Source organism: Pseudophryne corroboree, unplaced genomic scaffold, assembly GCF_028390025.1.
Source record: "Pseudophryne corroboree isolate aPseCor3 unplaced genomic scaffold, aPseCor3.hap2 scaffold_978, whole genome shotgun sequence".
Classification (NCBI taxonomy): Eukaryota; Metazoa; Chordata; class Amphibia; order Anura; family Myobatrachidae; genus Pseudophryne; species Pseudophryne corroboree.
In genome coordinates this window covers 1-13,775 of record NW_026970558.1, presented here as the reverse complement: position 1 = coordinate 13,775, position 13,775 = coordinate 1, and the positions used below count along the sequence as shown (strand labels likewise).

General features: G+C 46.3%; 4 non-coding genes and 1 pseudogene across 4 annotated transcripts; all 5 read right to left on the bottom strand.

The window, feature by feature from the left end:
* Positions 1-7,652: 7,652 nt before the first annotated feature.
* On the bottom strand, positions 7,653-7,816 carry LOC135048522 (U1 spliceosomal RNA). The gene has a single exon (XR_010240372.1). It is a non-coding gene; the product is annotated as a U1 spliceosomal RNA (small nuclear RNA).
* Positions 7,817-8,487: 671 nt separating this feature from the next.
* On the bottom strand, positions 8,488-8,650 carry LOC135048523 (U1 spliceosomal RNA). Its single transcript, XR_010240373.1, has one exon. It is a non-coding gene; the product is annotated as a U1 spliceosomal RNA (small nuclear RNA).
* A 152-nt stretch (positions 8,651-8,802) lies between these two features.
* On the bottom strand, positions 8,803-8,966 carry LOC135048519 (U1 spliceosomal RNA). The gene has a single exon (XR_010240369.1). It is a non-coding gene; the product is annotated as a U1 spliceosomal RNA (small nuclear RNA).
* A 655-nt stretch (positions 8,967-9,621) lies between these two features.
* On the bottom strand, positions 9,622-9,775 carry LOC135048526 (U1 spliceosomal RNA; annotated as a pseudogene).
* Positions 9,776-9,927: 152 nt separating this feature from the next.
* On the bottom strand, positions 9,928-10,091 carry LOC135048528 (U1 spliceosomal RNA). Its single transcript, XR_010240376.1, has one exon. It is a non-coding gene; the product is annotated as a U1 spliceosomal RNA (small nuclear RNA).
* Between the last annotated feature and the right edge of the window lie 3,684 nt (positions 10,092-13,775).

Below are 13,775 nucleotides of genomic sequence, written 5' to 3'. Positions count from 1 at the left end.
CATACCAAGCATTCCTTTTTGCTGGCTGCATCGGCACCAACCAATCTCCTGGGAAGAGACTTACTGTGTAAAATGGGGTGCGTCATTTATTGTACTCCTGAAGGTGTATTCTTGGACATACCTGAGAAACACGCTCAGGAAGTGCGAGACATGTTAGACTCCCCATCAAAATTAATGTCACATACCATTATGACAAATAGGAATCCATCCCAAATAGAAGAGATGACATCTCAGATACCAGAGTCACTTTGGACAAAAGACGGACAAGACACTGGATTAATGGCAAACGTAGCTCCAGTAGTTGTACAAGTAAAAGATGGTAGGATAGCTCCAAAAATCCCACAGTACCCTCTGAAGCCAGAGGTGGAGTTAGGAGTTTACCCAGTAATAGAGCGCTTGCTACAACAGGGCATTCTGGTAAGAACGTCCAGCACTGCTAATAGTCCCATCTTCCCTGTGAAAAAGAGTGGGGGGAGGGGTTACAGACTAGTGCAGGATCTAAGGGGGATTAACAAAATAGTTGAGAGTCAGTTCCCCGTAGTGCCAAATCCAGCTGTCATCCTAATGCAAATCCCTCCCACTGCCAAATTTTTCACTGTTATTGACCTCTGCTCCGCTTTCTTTTCGGTACCTCTGCACCCTGACAGCCAATATTTGTTTGCATTCACATACAGAGGAGTCCAATACACGTGGACTCGATTACCCCAAGGTTTCATAGATAGTCCAAGTATATTTTCTCAGGCTTTGCATGATTGTTTACAGTCTTTGCAACCAGACAGTGGATCAGTATTGATACAGTATGTGGACGATTTATTACTGTGTTCAGATTCACTGGAAGCATCTCTGAAGGATACGAAACAGCTCCTGTTTCATCTTTCAGACACCGGACACAAGGTGTCCAAAGACAAGTTACAATTATGCCGAACTAAGGTAAAATATTTGGGACACTGTCTAACACAAGGACTGAGACACCTGACCGCTGATAGAATCCAAGCAATTAGAGACATGACTCTGCCACAAACCCAGCAACAGATCAGAACGTTTTTAGGAATGTGTGGGTATTGCCGTAATTGGATCCCAGGGTTTTCCATTTTGGCGTTACCTTTGCAGGAAATGGTCTCCTCAAACAAACCTGATAGGATTTCGCATACAGACGAGTCCGAAACAGCATTTGAGAGACTCAAACAGTGCCTAACGCAGGCACCAGCACTAGGTATGCCAGACTATGGGAAACCCTTTGAACTATATGGAACAGAAAGTGCTGGTTGCGCGGCAGGTGTACTAACCCAAAAACACGGTGATGCCAGTAGGCCAGTTGCATACTACAGCGCTCAGCTAGACACGGTAGCGCGATCCCTCCCCACATGCTTGCGAAGCGTTGCTGCAATAGCATTGCTAGTGACAAAAAGCGAAGACGTCGTGCTAGGCCACAACCTCACAATCCATACGCCACATGCAGTATCAGCCTTATTGAATTCTGCCCAAACCAGACACGTCTCATCAGCGAGATTTACAAGATGGGAATTGGCACTAATGGCCCCCGTAAACATCACCATAAGGAGATGCAGTGCATTAAATCCTGCAACGTATCTCCCAGGTGTGCCTGGTCAGGCACAAAGGGTGGAAGGTGAGAGTGATGGGGAAGGAGGATTTAATACAAAGGAAGATACACATGATTGTATGGAATATTTGACCCAAAATTTTACCGCAAGGCCTGACATCAGTGACAACCCACTGGAAGATGCAGAACTCACGTTCTACACGGACGGTAGTTGTCATAGACAGTCAGACTCGGGAGACTTGTGTACTGGATACGCAGTCGTAGATGACCAAGACACCATAGAAGCGGAACCGCTAGGCCCACCTCACTCAGCCCAGGTTGCTGAACTGGTCGCCCTAACCAGAGCATGTGAATTGGCTAAGGGTAAGTCAGCCAATATCTACACCGATTCTAGATACGCATTCGGGGTAGTCCATGATTTCGGAGCCCTATGGCGCCTCAGAAATTTCATGACGGCCGCTGGTACACGGGTAGCGCATGCAGCTCACATAAAAAGGCTTCTAACAGCGATACAGGAACCCGACAGAGTGGCTGTTATCAAATGTAAAGCACACACATATATCCAAGACCCGGTATCACTTGGTAACAGCCGAGCAGACGAAGCTGCTAAGTTAGCAGCTGCTACCCCCATACAGACAGACACCACACAATTAATGGTATTTAATACCATTAACACACAGAAGTTGTGTGAAATGCAAAATTTGTGTTCCACACAGGAAAGGGCAGTCTGGAAGGCAAAGGGATGTGGCCAGGAGTCCTCAGGACTCTGGACGGATGGACATGGTAAACCAGTGGCCCCCAGAGCATATCTTCCATGTCTGGCTGAAGCAGCTCACGGGCTGACTCATCTAGGCAAGGAAGGAATGTGCAAATTGGTAAGAGCATACTGGTGCGCCCCAGGATTCTCCTCTCATGCGAGTAAAAGAGCAATGTCATGCCTTACCTGTTTGAGAAAGAATATTGGAAAGGCAATACCTACAGAACCATCCCATATCCCACCTGCCGGCGGCCCTTTCCAGGTAATACAAATTGACTTTATACAATTACCCCCTTGTCGGAATTTGAAATATGTACTTGTTTGTATAGATGTTTTCTCAAATTGGGTCGAAGCATTTCCAGCGACAACAAATACCGCTATGTTTACTGCTAAGAAAATTGTGCAGGAATTTGTATGTAGATATGGTATCCCTAGAATAATCGAAAGTGATAGGGGTACCCATTTTACAGGTGATGTCTTTCAAGGAATGTGTAAGTTGATGGGAATTGATAGCAAGCTGCACACTCCGTACCGTCCACAGGCGAGTGCGAAGGTCGAAAGAGTGAACAGCACTATTAAAAATAAATTGAGTAAAGTGATGGCAGAGACAGGATTGACATGGCCAGAAGCTTTACCCATTGTATTGTACAGTATCAGAACCACTCCCAGGTCCCCTCTTAATCTGTCTCCCTTTGAAATCTTGTTTGGTCGACAACCGCATGCCATGATTAACCCTCAGGATGATTTGAAATGTAACAATGAAGTAACTGTAAAGTACTTGATTAACATGAGTAAACAGTTGAGGAATCAAAATGATAATCTGAAGTTAGTGATTCCTGATTTACCAGATAGTAATTGTCATGACATTGAACCTGGGGATTATGTAATGATACGGAATTTTCTACGCTCAGGTTGCCTTATTGACAGATGGGAAGGACCATACCAGGTCTTATTGACTAGCACTACGGCATTGAAGGTTGCTGAGAGAGAGACTTGGGTCCATTCATCCCACTGCAAGAAGGTTGCTGATCCAGAGAAGTCCCGTGATAAGAAACAGACGGTAGAGGTTGTATCACTGGAGTGTCTGTTCCAGGAGGACTGAGGCGGCACCTGAGCCTTGAAGACCGAGAGCTGTTGTCGACTCCCCACTCCCTTTTATTATTTTCCTCCACTTCCCATCCCCTCTCCCTCAAATTTCTTTTTCCTCCTTCTCATTCTTCTCCATTTCCTCCTATAAGATGGACTTGCCCCAAGAGACTGTGATCCGGATTTTCCTGTTGACCATGATGTTGACCAGAGCAGTCTGTTCCGGCGAGAGTACCATGGAGGTCGATAGAGGTTCTGGAATGGGTTCTGATGATAAAGATGGAGGCGTAGTTTTCCAGGATCAACCTAACCAACAAGCAAAGGCGAGTATCAGAAAACGATCCGATAGCATTGACCATAGAAGAAATTGTGACGGATTGTTAGCTGAAGAAAACTGTATCTGTAGGCTCTGTAACAATGTCATTGAAGATGGGTGCATTAAGAAATGCCAATCCAGTTTTAATATCCATATGGACCGGCATCCATTGAGTGACTATCACTCCTTAGTGGGTAATGTGTTAAACAAAACAGATTGTTGGGTATGCTCTCAAGTACCTCAAGGTCATAGCAAATCAGGGCTAGTACCATTTCCTTTAACGATAGGGGAGGTACTTGAGTTAAATGGTGGGAGACCGGTGGACAGGAGGTTTAATATCTCCAGCCCTCCTAGTTTGAAGCTCCACCAATACCATGTGGATAGGTCCCTATTATGTTTCAACATCTCCAATCCCAGAAAGCCGGGAAATTGGGAAGTGTCATGGAGTAACCACACCATGACCTTTTCGCATAGAGCAGATAGAATGCCTACAGATACAGAGCTTGTACGCCACATAGCCAGTAGAGGGAAATCTTTCCGGTATAGGTACACCTTAGGAAATAGGATTACGAGAGTTGGAGAAGTATCACCAGGATACTGTGCACATATCGTACAACCTGATACGTGTATTAAGCAGATGGAAGAATTAGGGTTAGGAGATTTCACCTGGAAGGTGTGTAATATGGTTATGTCCTTCTCCGTCCCATATGTTCTCCCCGATGATGCATATTTCATATGCGGGAGAAAGGCGTACAAGTGGCTTGCCCCAAACTCTGAAGGATTGTGTTATATTGGAAAAGTATTGCCTGAAGTAATGACTGTAACACATGACAAAATGAAGGACATACATCGTGGTGCCCAAGCTCCTTATACTCACACCCACTACGAGCACGTTGTTAAAAGACACCTGATAGAGAAGACAGAGCATCCGGCCTCTGATCTGATAAGTGAATCCACCGGGATTCAATTCTTAATCGCGTTAGATTTCACCCGCACCGCTAGAGGAGTGCTAAATTATAAATACATATCGGCGCTCGCAAATTTGTTAGACAATATCACTGAAATGTATGATGACACATTTAGATATACGGGAAGGGAACTTCAAGCTTATAAAACAGAACTGGTGCAGCATAGAATGGTTCTTAATTACCTCACAGCAGTGACAGGCGGATATTGTGTTACATTGGCAACACAGTACGGCGTGAAGTGTTGCACGTATATCACGAATAGCACCGAGGATCCGGTCGAGGTCATAGACCAAAAGATGGACGATATTCTCCAATTGAAGTGGGAATTTCGCCGAAAACACAATCTCACTCTTGCTGCTGTAGGTAATGAGCTGACTGGTTGGGTGTCATGGTTGAACCCGCGAAATTGGTTCTCCGGTTTGGGAGACTGGGCTCAAGGAGTCATAATGGATGTTGGGAAGTTTCTCCTATGTATCTTAGGTGTTATCATAACCATTGGCTTGATATTTAGATGCGGTCAGGCTTTAATGAGGTGCAATCGTCGTACTAAGGTAATGAGTTTGAGGAGTGAGGAAACTGTAATTAACCTGGATTTGATTTATGACCCAATGATAGAAACAATGATGTGATGAAAATGCGATTTCTACGGTCCGTTTCTTTCACCTGTTTTTCTGGTTTTTCTCCAAGATAAAAAGACCCACTTGGACGAGGAAGTTGACGAGACGCTATACAGACAACGGATAGACCAAAGAAGAAGTTTTGACCACTTGAGATATGGACATTTGATGAACTTTGCCATGGATCCCCAGTTTCCCTAGAATTCTTAAACTTACGCTAGCCCAACATTTTTTGTAAATCTAATGGCATTGACAAAGCTTTTTGCTCACCCCTAATGGGCAACACAGCGCAAAGAAGACGACTTTCAACTGATACCGAACAAAACTTCAACCGACAGATATACATTAACCTGACATAGAATACCACCGCATTTACCGTAATTATGTCTTTTCTTCATTTCTACAACCCTCAGGTAATGACACACATAGTATAGGGAATACAGGCACAGATATCAGCAATCACATATTCCCCCATTCATGTATCATCAACTAAAATGTGCTCCCCATTTTGTTCAAAATCCGAAAAGAGCTCGGTAAAGTTTGACAGCCCATCCACAGACCCGTACCACGGGATAAGAAGGAATTCAAATGTATACTTCGCAATACCTCGAAGCTTGATTTACAACACGTACGGCACGATGATACATGACCCCCCAAACACGGATTCATACACACATGCTTCTGCTATCTCACTAGGTCATACCCTCTTCACACCTACTCCTCTCTCCTCCCTTACCCAACCATGGAAATGAATTAACCCCTAACATATATTTTTCTCCTTTTGAAATGTTTTCAGGAAGTGGCAGTTATTATTGACTGCCAAAGGGTGGACTGTCAAAGTCAGAAAAATATCTCTATGCACACTACCATATTTGCACCTCACCCAGGTCCGTGCTGCGCATGCGTACGCTCTCCCGTACGTGCGCATACTCACAGTCGCGGGCACCCGCAGGCGCATGGTATGCGTATTTACGGTAGAGTTTATGTGGTTGTAGCGTGCGACTCAATCGTAACATATTTTCACTAATAATGTATTTTGTAGATCATGGTCCCTTTGATAGATTCTGAAAGTTTGGTTAATATAGAATGTTTATGAACAGAGGAATCCCTCTTTGTTTGATACGAAGGGTCAGACAGGAGTAATACAGTGGTGTTTAGTATCCATCGGAAGAATATTTAATTAGAAATATTCCGGTGTTGGTTTGAAGCAGATCAATCGCTCGTGCGAATAGTTATGGACATAAGAAGTTTATGAACATTTACTTTATTTGCACTTTATTACCCATGCGGCGGGATACCCAGTTTCCCTCCCACCTGAGCAGTTGGAAATAGTCACAGCCCACCTGTATGAATCAACCTATGACCTTTTGTTATAATGCGAAGCCGAATTCCTGTGTCCAATGAACAATGAGATTGTAGGGACCATTGAATTGTATTGTGTGTGGGGCATAAATAGGCAGGCCGACCGTATCCAGTTCTCTCTCTCTTCAACGGTTCTCATTGCTGATAATCGGGAGCTGGATATCGAGGCGCATGCGATCGTTCCCCTTGTGCGTAAGTTTTCTCCGTAATCATATTGTCTTACTGTGAGCCATCTCTCTCTCTCTCTATCTCTCTCTCTCTTCTCTTTCTCTCGTATTTTCCTTTAATTGTATTGTATTGTATTTCCTGTGTAGTTTATCTGGTTAGTTGGTTTATGTTATATTGTAGTGTATGCTTTGTACTGTGATTCTTTTTGCAAGTATAATAGTCATAATACATATAATAGGTTTCGGACCCTAAGCCCAGGTATCTGTGTATTCTTTATAGTGTTAAGTATTCTCTGAGCGCCGGTGACGCTCAAGCAGCTTTGTAGTTAATCAGGTTACACCAGGTTGCACTTACACTCTGTCTCTACACTAAGGTATACTGTGTATCTCATCGTTAAAGGTATAGAGATAAAGGTTTAAACGTTGTAAGCGTCTGCACCGCTGGTGATCTCCTCGTGGTCCCGAGCGTACGCTACGCTATAGCGAATCATTACGTTAGTCGGCAGCCAATAGCGTGCCTGCCTGTGATCACTGGGCCGTAAGCGAACGTGACGCTTGAGCGTCTCGACTACGGTTGAGCGATCGCTACACAACTTGCGTACCCTTACGGTACTTCTTACGTAGATAGCGTATAGTGTTCTTAGACCTCTTAAAGTGTTTTATATACGATAAATATTTAGCTTTATCAGGTCGCTGCTCGGGTACCCCCCTGTCAAGTGAAGGAGATCCAACTGAGGCAGCACAAGGGAACTCTCGAAAGAGGAACAAGGCTAGAGGAAGATCTGAGACAAAGAAATCTGATTTTTACCAGAGTTGACCAGAAGAAAGCACAAACACAGTTCCCCACTACCACAAAAAATGCAGTTGAGTTTCCCACATTTGGGGAAATCACAGGGGTCAGCATACCCAGAATGCAATGAATGAACCTCACCCTGGGAGAACAATCTTCATGACCATGGTATCTCCTATGCAAAATAAGTATGATTTGGGATAGGGCTGGGGAGGGCCGCTGCTCAGGCACATCTCTGTCAAGTAAAGGAGATTCAACTGAGGCAGCACAAGGGAACTCTCATCTGGGGACAACAACTGCAGGGAGAACACATATTTTCAGATGAACATGGGAGGGCAGAAGGCTGCCTAATACTGAAGCACCCCCAAACAACAAACCAAATGCAATAACTAGTGCAAGCATTCCTGGGGGAAGGCCTGCAGCAGATGGATTTGCATATGGTGATGTCATCCAAGCAGTGGGTCAAAGTTGGCTTCAACCCTCGTCTGCATATGAAAAGAAAAAAGGGATGTGCAGGGCATGGCGGCCTTTTGCGGCGCTTGCATGACCCCTAATTCGCATTAAACACCTCCACCCTCCTTAGGTGTGGGGCTCATGTTGGCTATGCCCCAGCACCTGAAGCATTCAAGCTGATTTCTTGCAGCAGCTGGGCACTGTAACAGCTCCAGAGCTGCTCTGTAAGGCAAGTAAAAGGGTGTGGGCCCTGCGGCACTACCTGTAGTTCGCATTGTGCGTTGGAAGGCACAAAGTAAGCAGACGGGAGAAGTCAGGATAGTGCGCAAGGGCATAGAAGGGAGCGGCTGAAGAAAAGAGAAGTGGAAACAGACAGCAAACTAGGCTGGAGAGAGACCTGAGACAAAGAGATCTGAATTATACGAGAGCCGACCAGAGGAAACACAAATTATGCAGTCAAGTGTCCCACATTTGGGGAAATCGCAGGAGCAGCACACCCAGAGTGCAATGGGTGAGCTTTGCCCTGGGAGAAGCACCTTCCTGATCATAGTATCTCACCTGGCAGGTAAGTAGGAGTTGGGCTAGAGCTGGGGAGGGTCGCTGCTCGGGCACCCCCCTGTCAAGTGAAGGAGATCCAACTGAGGCAGCACAAGGGAACTCTCGAAAGAAGAACAAGGCTAGAGGAAGATCTGAGACAAAGAAATCTGACTTTTACCAGAGTTGACCAGAAGAAAGCACAAACACAGTCCCCCACTACCACAAATAATGCAGTCGAGTTTCCCACATTTGGGGAAATCACAGGGGTCAGCATACCCAGAATGCAATGAATGAACCTCACCCTGGGAGAACAATCTTCATGACCATGGTATCTCCTATGCAAAATAAGTATGATTTGGGATAGGGCTGGGGAGGGCCGCTGCTCAGGCACATCTCTGTCAAGTAAAGGAGATTCAACTGAGGCAGCACAAGGGAACTCTCATCTGGGGACAACAACTGCAGGGAGAACACATATTTTCAGATGAACATGGGAGGGCAGAAGGCTGCCTAATACTGAAGCACCCCCAAACAACAAACCAAATGCAACAACTAGTGCAAGCATTCCTGGGGGAAGGCCTGCAGCAGATGGATTTGCATATGGTGATGTCATCCAAGCAGTGGGTCAAAGTTGGCTTCAACCCTCGTCTGCATATGAAAAGAAAAAAGGGATGTGCAGGGCATGGCGTCCTTTTGTGGCGCTTGGATGAACCCTCCTTCGGTGTGGGGCTCATGTTGGCTATGCCCCAGCCCCTGAAGCATTCAAGATGATTTCTTGCAGCAGCTGGGCACTGTAACAGCTCCAGAGTTGCTCTGTAAAGCATGTAAAAGGGTGTGGGCCCTGCAGCACTACCTGTAGTATGCATTGTGCGTTGGAAGGCACAAAGTAAGCAGACAGGAGAGGTCAGGATAGTGCGCAAGGGCATAGAAGGGAGCGGCTCAAGAAAAGAGAAGTGGAAACAGACAGCAAACTAGGCTGGAGAAAGACCTGAGACAAAGAGATCTAAATTATATGAGAGCCGACCAGAGGAAACACAAATTATGCAGTCAAGTGTCCCACATTTGGGGAAATCGCAGGAGCAGCACACCCAGAGTGCAATGGGTGAGCCTTGCCCTGGGAGAAGCACCTTCCTGATCATAGTATCTCACCTGGCAGGTAAATAGGAGTTGGGCTAGAGCTGGGGAGGGTCGCTGCTCGTGCACCCCCCTGTCAAGTGAAGGAGATCCAACTGAGGCAGCACAAGGGAACTCTCGAAAGAAGAACAAGGCTAGAGGAAGATCTGAGACAAAGAAATCTGACTTTTACCAGAGCTGACCAGAGGAAAGCACAAACACAGTCCCCCACTACCACAAATAATGCAGTCGAGTTTCCCACATTTGGGGAAATCACAGGGGTCAGCATACCCAGAATGCAATGAATGAACCTCACCCTGGGAGAACAATCTTCATGACCATGGTATCTCCTATGCAAAATAAGTATGATTTGGGATAGGGCTGGGGAGGGCCGCTGCTCAGGCACATCTCTGTCAAGTAAAGGAGATTCAACTGAGGCAGCACAAGGGAACTCTCATCTGGGGACAACAACTGCAGGGAGAACACATATTTTCAGATGAACATGGGAGGGCAGAAGGCTGCCTAATACTGAAGCACCCCCAAACAACAAACCAAATGCAACAACTAGTGCAAGCATTCCTGGGGGAAGGCCTGCAGCAGATGGATTTGCATATGGTGATGTCATCCAAGCAGTGGGTCAAAGTTGGCTTCAACCCTCGTCTGCATATGAAAAGAAAAAAGGGATGTGCAGGGCATGGCGGCCTTTTGCGGCCCTTGGATGACCCCTAATTCGCATTAAACACCTCCACCCTCCTTCGGTGTGGGGCTCATGTTGGCTATGCCCCAGCACCTGAAGCATTCCAGCTGATTTCTTGCAGCAGCTGGGCACTGTAACAGCTCCAGAGCTGCTCTGTAAGGCAACTAAAAGGGTGTGGGCCCTGCAGCACTACCTGTAGTTCGCATTGTGCGTTGGAAGGCACAAAGTAAGCAGACGGGAGAAGTCAGGATAGTGCGCAAGGGCATAGAAGGGAGCGGCTGAAGAAAAGAGAAGTGGAAACAGACAGCAAACTAGGCTGGAGAGAGACCTGAGACAAAGAGATCTGAATTATACGAGAGCCGACCAGAGGAAACACAAATTATGCAGTCAAGTGTCCCACATTTGGGGAAATCGCAGGAGCAGCACACCCAGAGTGCAATGGGTGAGCCTTGCCCTGGGAGAAGCGTGTACATTTTCGGTATCGCCTGCCTAGAGAAATGGAACCTAGATGGCATTTGGTACCGGGGACACAGTACCTCAATCAAGTCTCTAGTTGCCTCTGAATTAACGATGGATACCGGAACCACGTTTCTCACCACCCAGGCTGACAAGACCTGAGTTATCCGCTTTGCAGCAGGATGACTGCTGTGATATTTCATCTTCCTCGCAAAGGACTGCTGGACAGTCAATTGCCTACTGGAAGTAGTACAAGTGGTCTTCCGACTTCCCCTCTGGGATGACGATCGACTCCCAGCAGCAACAACAGCAGCGCCAGCAGCAGTAGGCGTTACACTCAAGGATGCATCGGAGGAATCCCAGGCAGGAGAGGACTCGTCAGACTTGCCAGTGACATGGCCTGCAGGACTATTGGCTCTCCTGTCTAAGGAGGAAATTGACACTGAGGGAGTTGGTGGTGTGGTTTGCAGGAGCTTGGTTACAAGAGGAAGGGATTTAGTGGTCAGTGGACTGCTTCCGCTGTCATCCAAAGTTTTTGAACTTGTCACTGACTTATGATTAATGCGCTGCAGGTGACGTATAAGGGAGGATGTTCTGAGGTGGTTAACGTCCTTACCCCTACTTATTACAGCTTGACAAAGGCAACACACGGCTTGACACCTGTTGTCCGCATTTGTGTACAGGATGCAAACCTTCATGTCCAAATTTATCCATCTCATCAGTCGTACCTCAGATTTGCGGTACAGGACTGTCATTGCCAATTTCAGACGTTGCTGTTTGGTCTCTCCACGGCCCAGAGAATTTTCACCAAGGTAATGGTGGAAATGATGGTTCTCCTGCGCAAGCAATGTGTCACAATTATCCCGTACTTGAGCGATCTCATAAAAGCGAGATCAAGAGAGCCGTTGCTGAACAGCGTATCACTTTCACTGAAAGTGTTACAGCAACACGGCTGGATTTTCAATATCCCAAAGTCACAGTTGGTTCCTACGACTCGTCTGTCTTTCTTGGGCATGATTCTGGACACAGACCAGAAGAGGGTTTATCTCCCGATAGAAAAGGCCCAGGAACTCATGACTCTTGTCAGGAACCTATTGAAACCAAAACTTGTGTCAGTGCATCACTGCACTCGAGTCCTGGGAAAGATGGTGGCATCATACAAAGCCATTCCATTCGGCAGGTTCCATGCGAGGACTTTCCAATGGGACCTACTGGACAAGTGGTCTGGGTCACATTTACAGATGCATTGGTTGATCACCCTGTCCCCCAGGGTCAGGGTATCACTCCTGTGGTGGCTGCAGAGTGCTCACCTTCTCGAGTGACGCAGATTCGGCATTCAGGACTGGATCCTGGTGACCACAGATGCAAGCCTCCAAGGTTGGGGAGCAGTCACACAGGGAAGAAATTTCCAAGGTCTTTGGTCAAGTCAAGAGACTTGTCTTCACATCAACATCCTGAAACTAGGGGCCATATACAATGCCCTACGTCAAGCGGAGACCTTACTTTGCGACCAACCGGTTCTGATCCAGTCAGACAACGTCACCGCAGTGGCTCATGTAAACCGCCAAGGTGGCACAAGGAGCAGAGTGGCGATGGCACAAGCTACCTTTGCATTTTTCTCCCAAACGAAGGACACTAGAATGAAAATTTTAAAGCCTCCTGTTAGTGCTTCATCTACACGGTATAGCCCTGAATTTTCCAATGCGTAGCTCTTTGCAAAAGAGAGATATTGGCAAGGAAAAGCTGTCTTGTACCTTTGCATTTTTCTCCCAAACGAAGGACACTAGAAAGAAAATTTTAAAGCCTCCTGTTAGGCCATCATCTACACGGCATAGCCCTGAATTTTCCAATGCGTAGCTCTTTGCAAAAGAGAGATATTGGCAAGGAAAAGCTGTCTTGTACCTTTGCATTTTTCTCCCAAACGAAGGACACTAGAAAGAAAATTTTAAAGCCTCCTGTTAGGCCATCATCTACACGGCATAGCCCTGAATTTTCCAATGTGCAGCTCTTTGCAAAAGAGAGATATTGGCAAGGAAAAGCTGTCTTGTACCTTTGCATTTTTCTCCCAAACGAAGGAAACTAGAATGAAAATTTTAAAGCCTCCGGTTAGTGCTTCATCTACACAGTATAGCCCTGAATTTTCCAATGCGTAGCTCTTTGCAAAAGAGAGATATTGGCAAGGAAAAGCTGTCTTTCAACTCTTCCACAACTGAAAAACAGATAGTCTTCCCAAGCCTTCCATCCTGTAATATCTTCAGTCTCTCGTCAATGAAGAAAACAATCCCTCCAGCAGACTCTTCAACCACGATACAAGATCACAGCCAAAAGGGCGAGAAGCAACTACACTTGCGTTTAACCAAAATGGCTAAAACTTAGTGGAGGAAAGTGCAGTGCACCAAAACATAAGCTGACACAATCATGGAGAATGCGCCAGCATATATGCTCTTCTATCTATATTTTGCAAACCTGCTCTTGTCCCCTCCAGCTGCTCCATGTAGATTTGACGCCTGGCAAGGTGCATAACCCACTGACAAGCAGGCACACTCCTGCATGAGTTTTCACTCTCACTAGCAGGATGATACACATTCATTTGCATGTGCTCCACCTCTGACACACCGCCCACCCAACCACCCAGTCACCAGAGCCACCCACAAGCCAACTGGCTCCGTGATTTAATTTGCACAGTGCAGTCATCCAGGCAGCATGTCCTTCTCAATGGAATAATCTCTGGTTCCATGGAATCTTCCGCATTGGAATGCTGCGGAACAAAAAGGATTTAAACATTCAGCTTGCTAGCATTCAATGTACCTGCGGCTTGGCTCTAGCACATGGGTCTTCATCCTGTGGCCCTCCAGCTGCTGTGAAACTACACATCCCAGCATGCCCTGCCACAGTTTT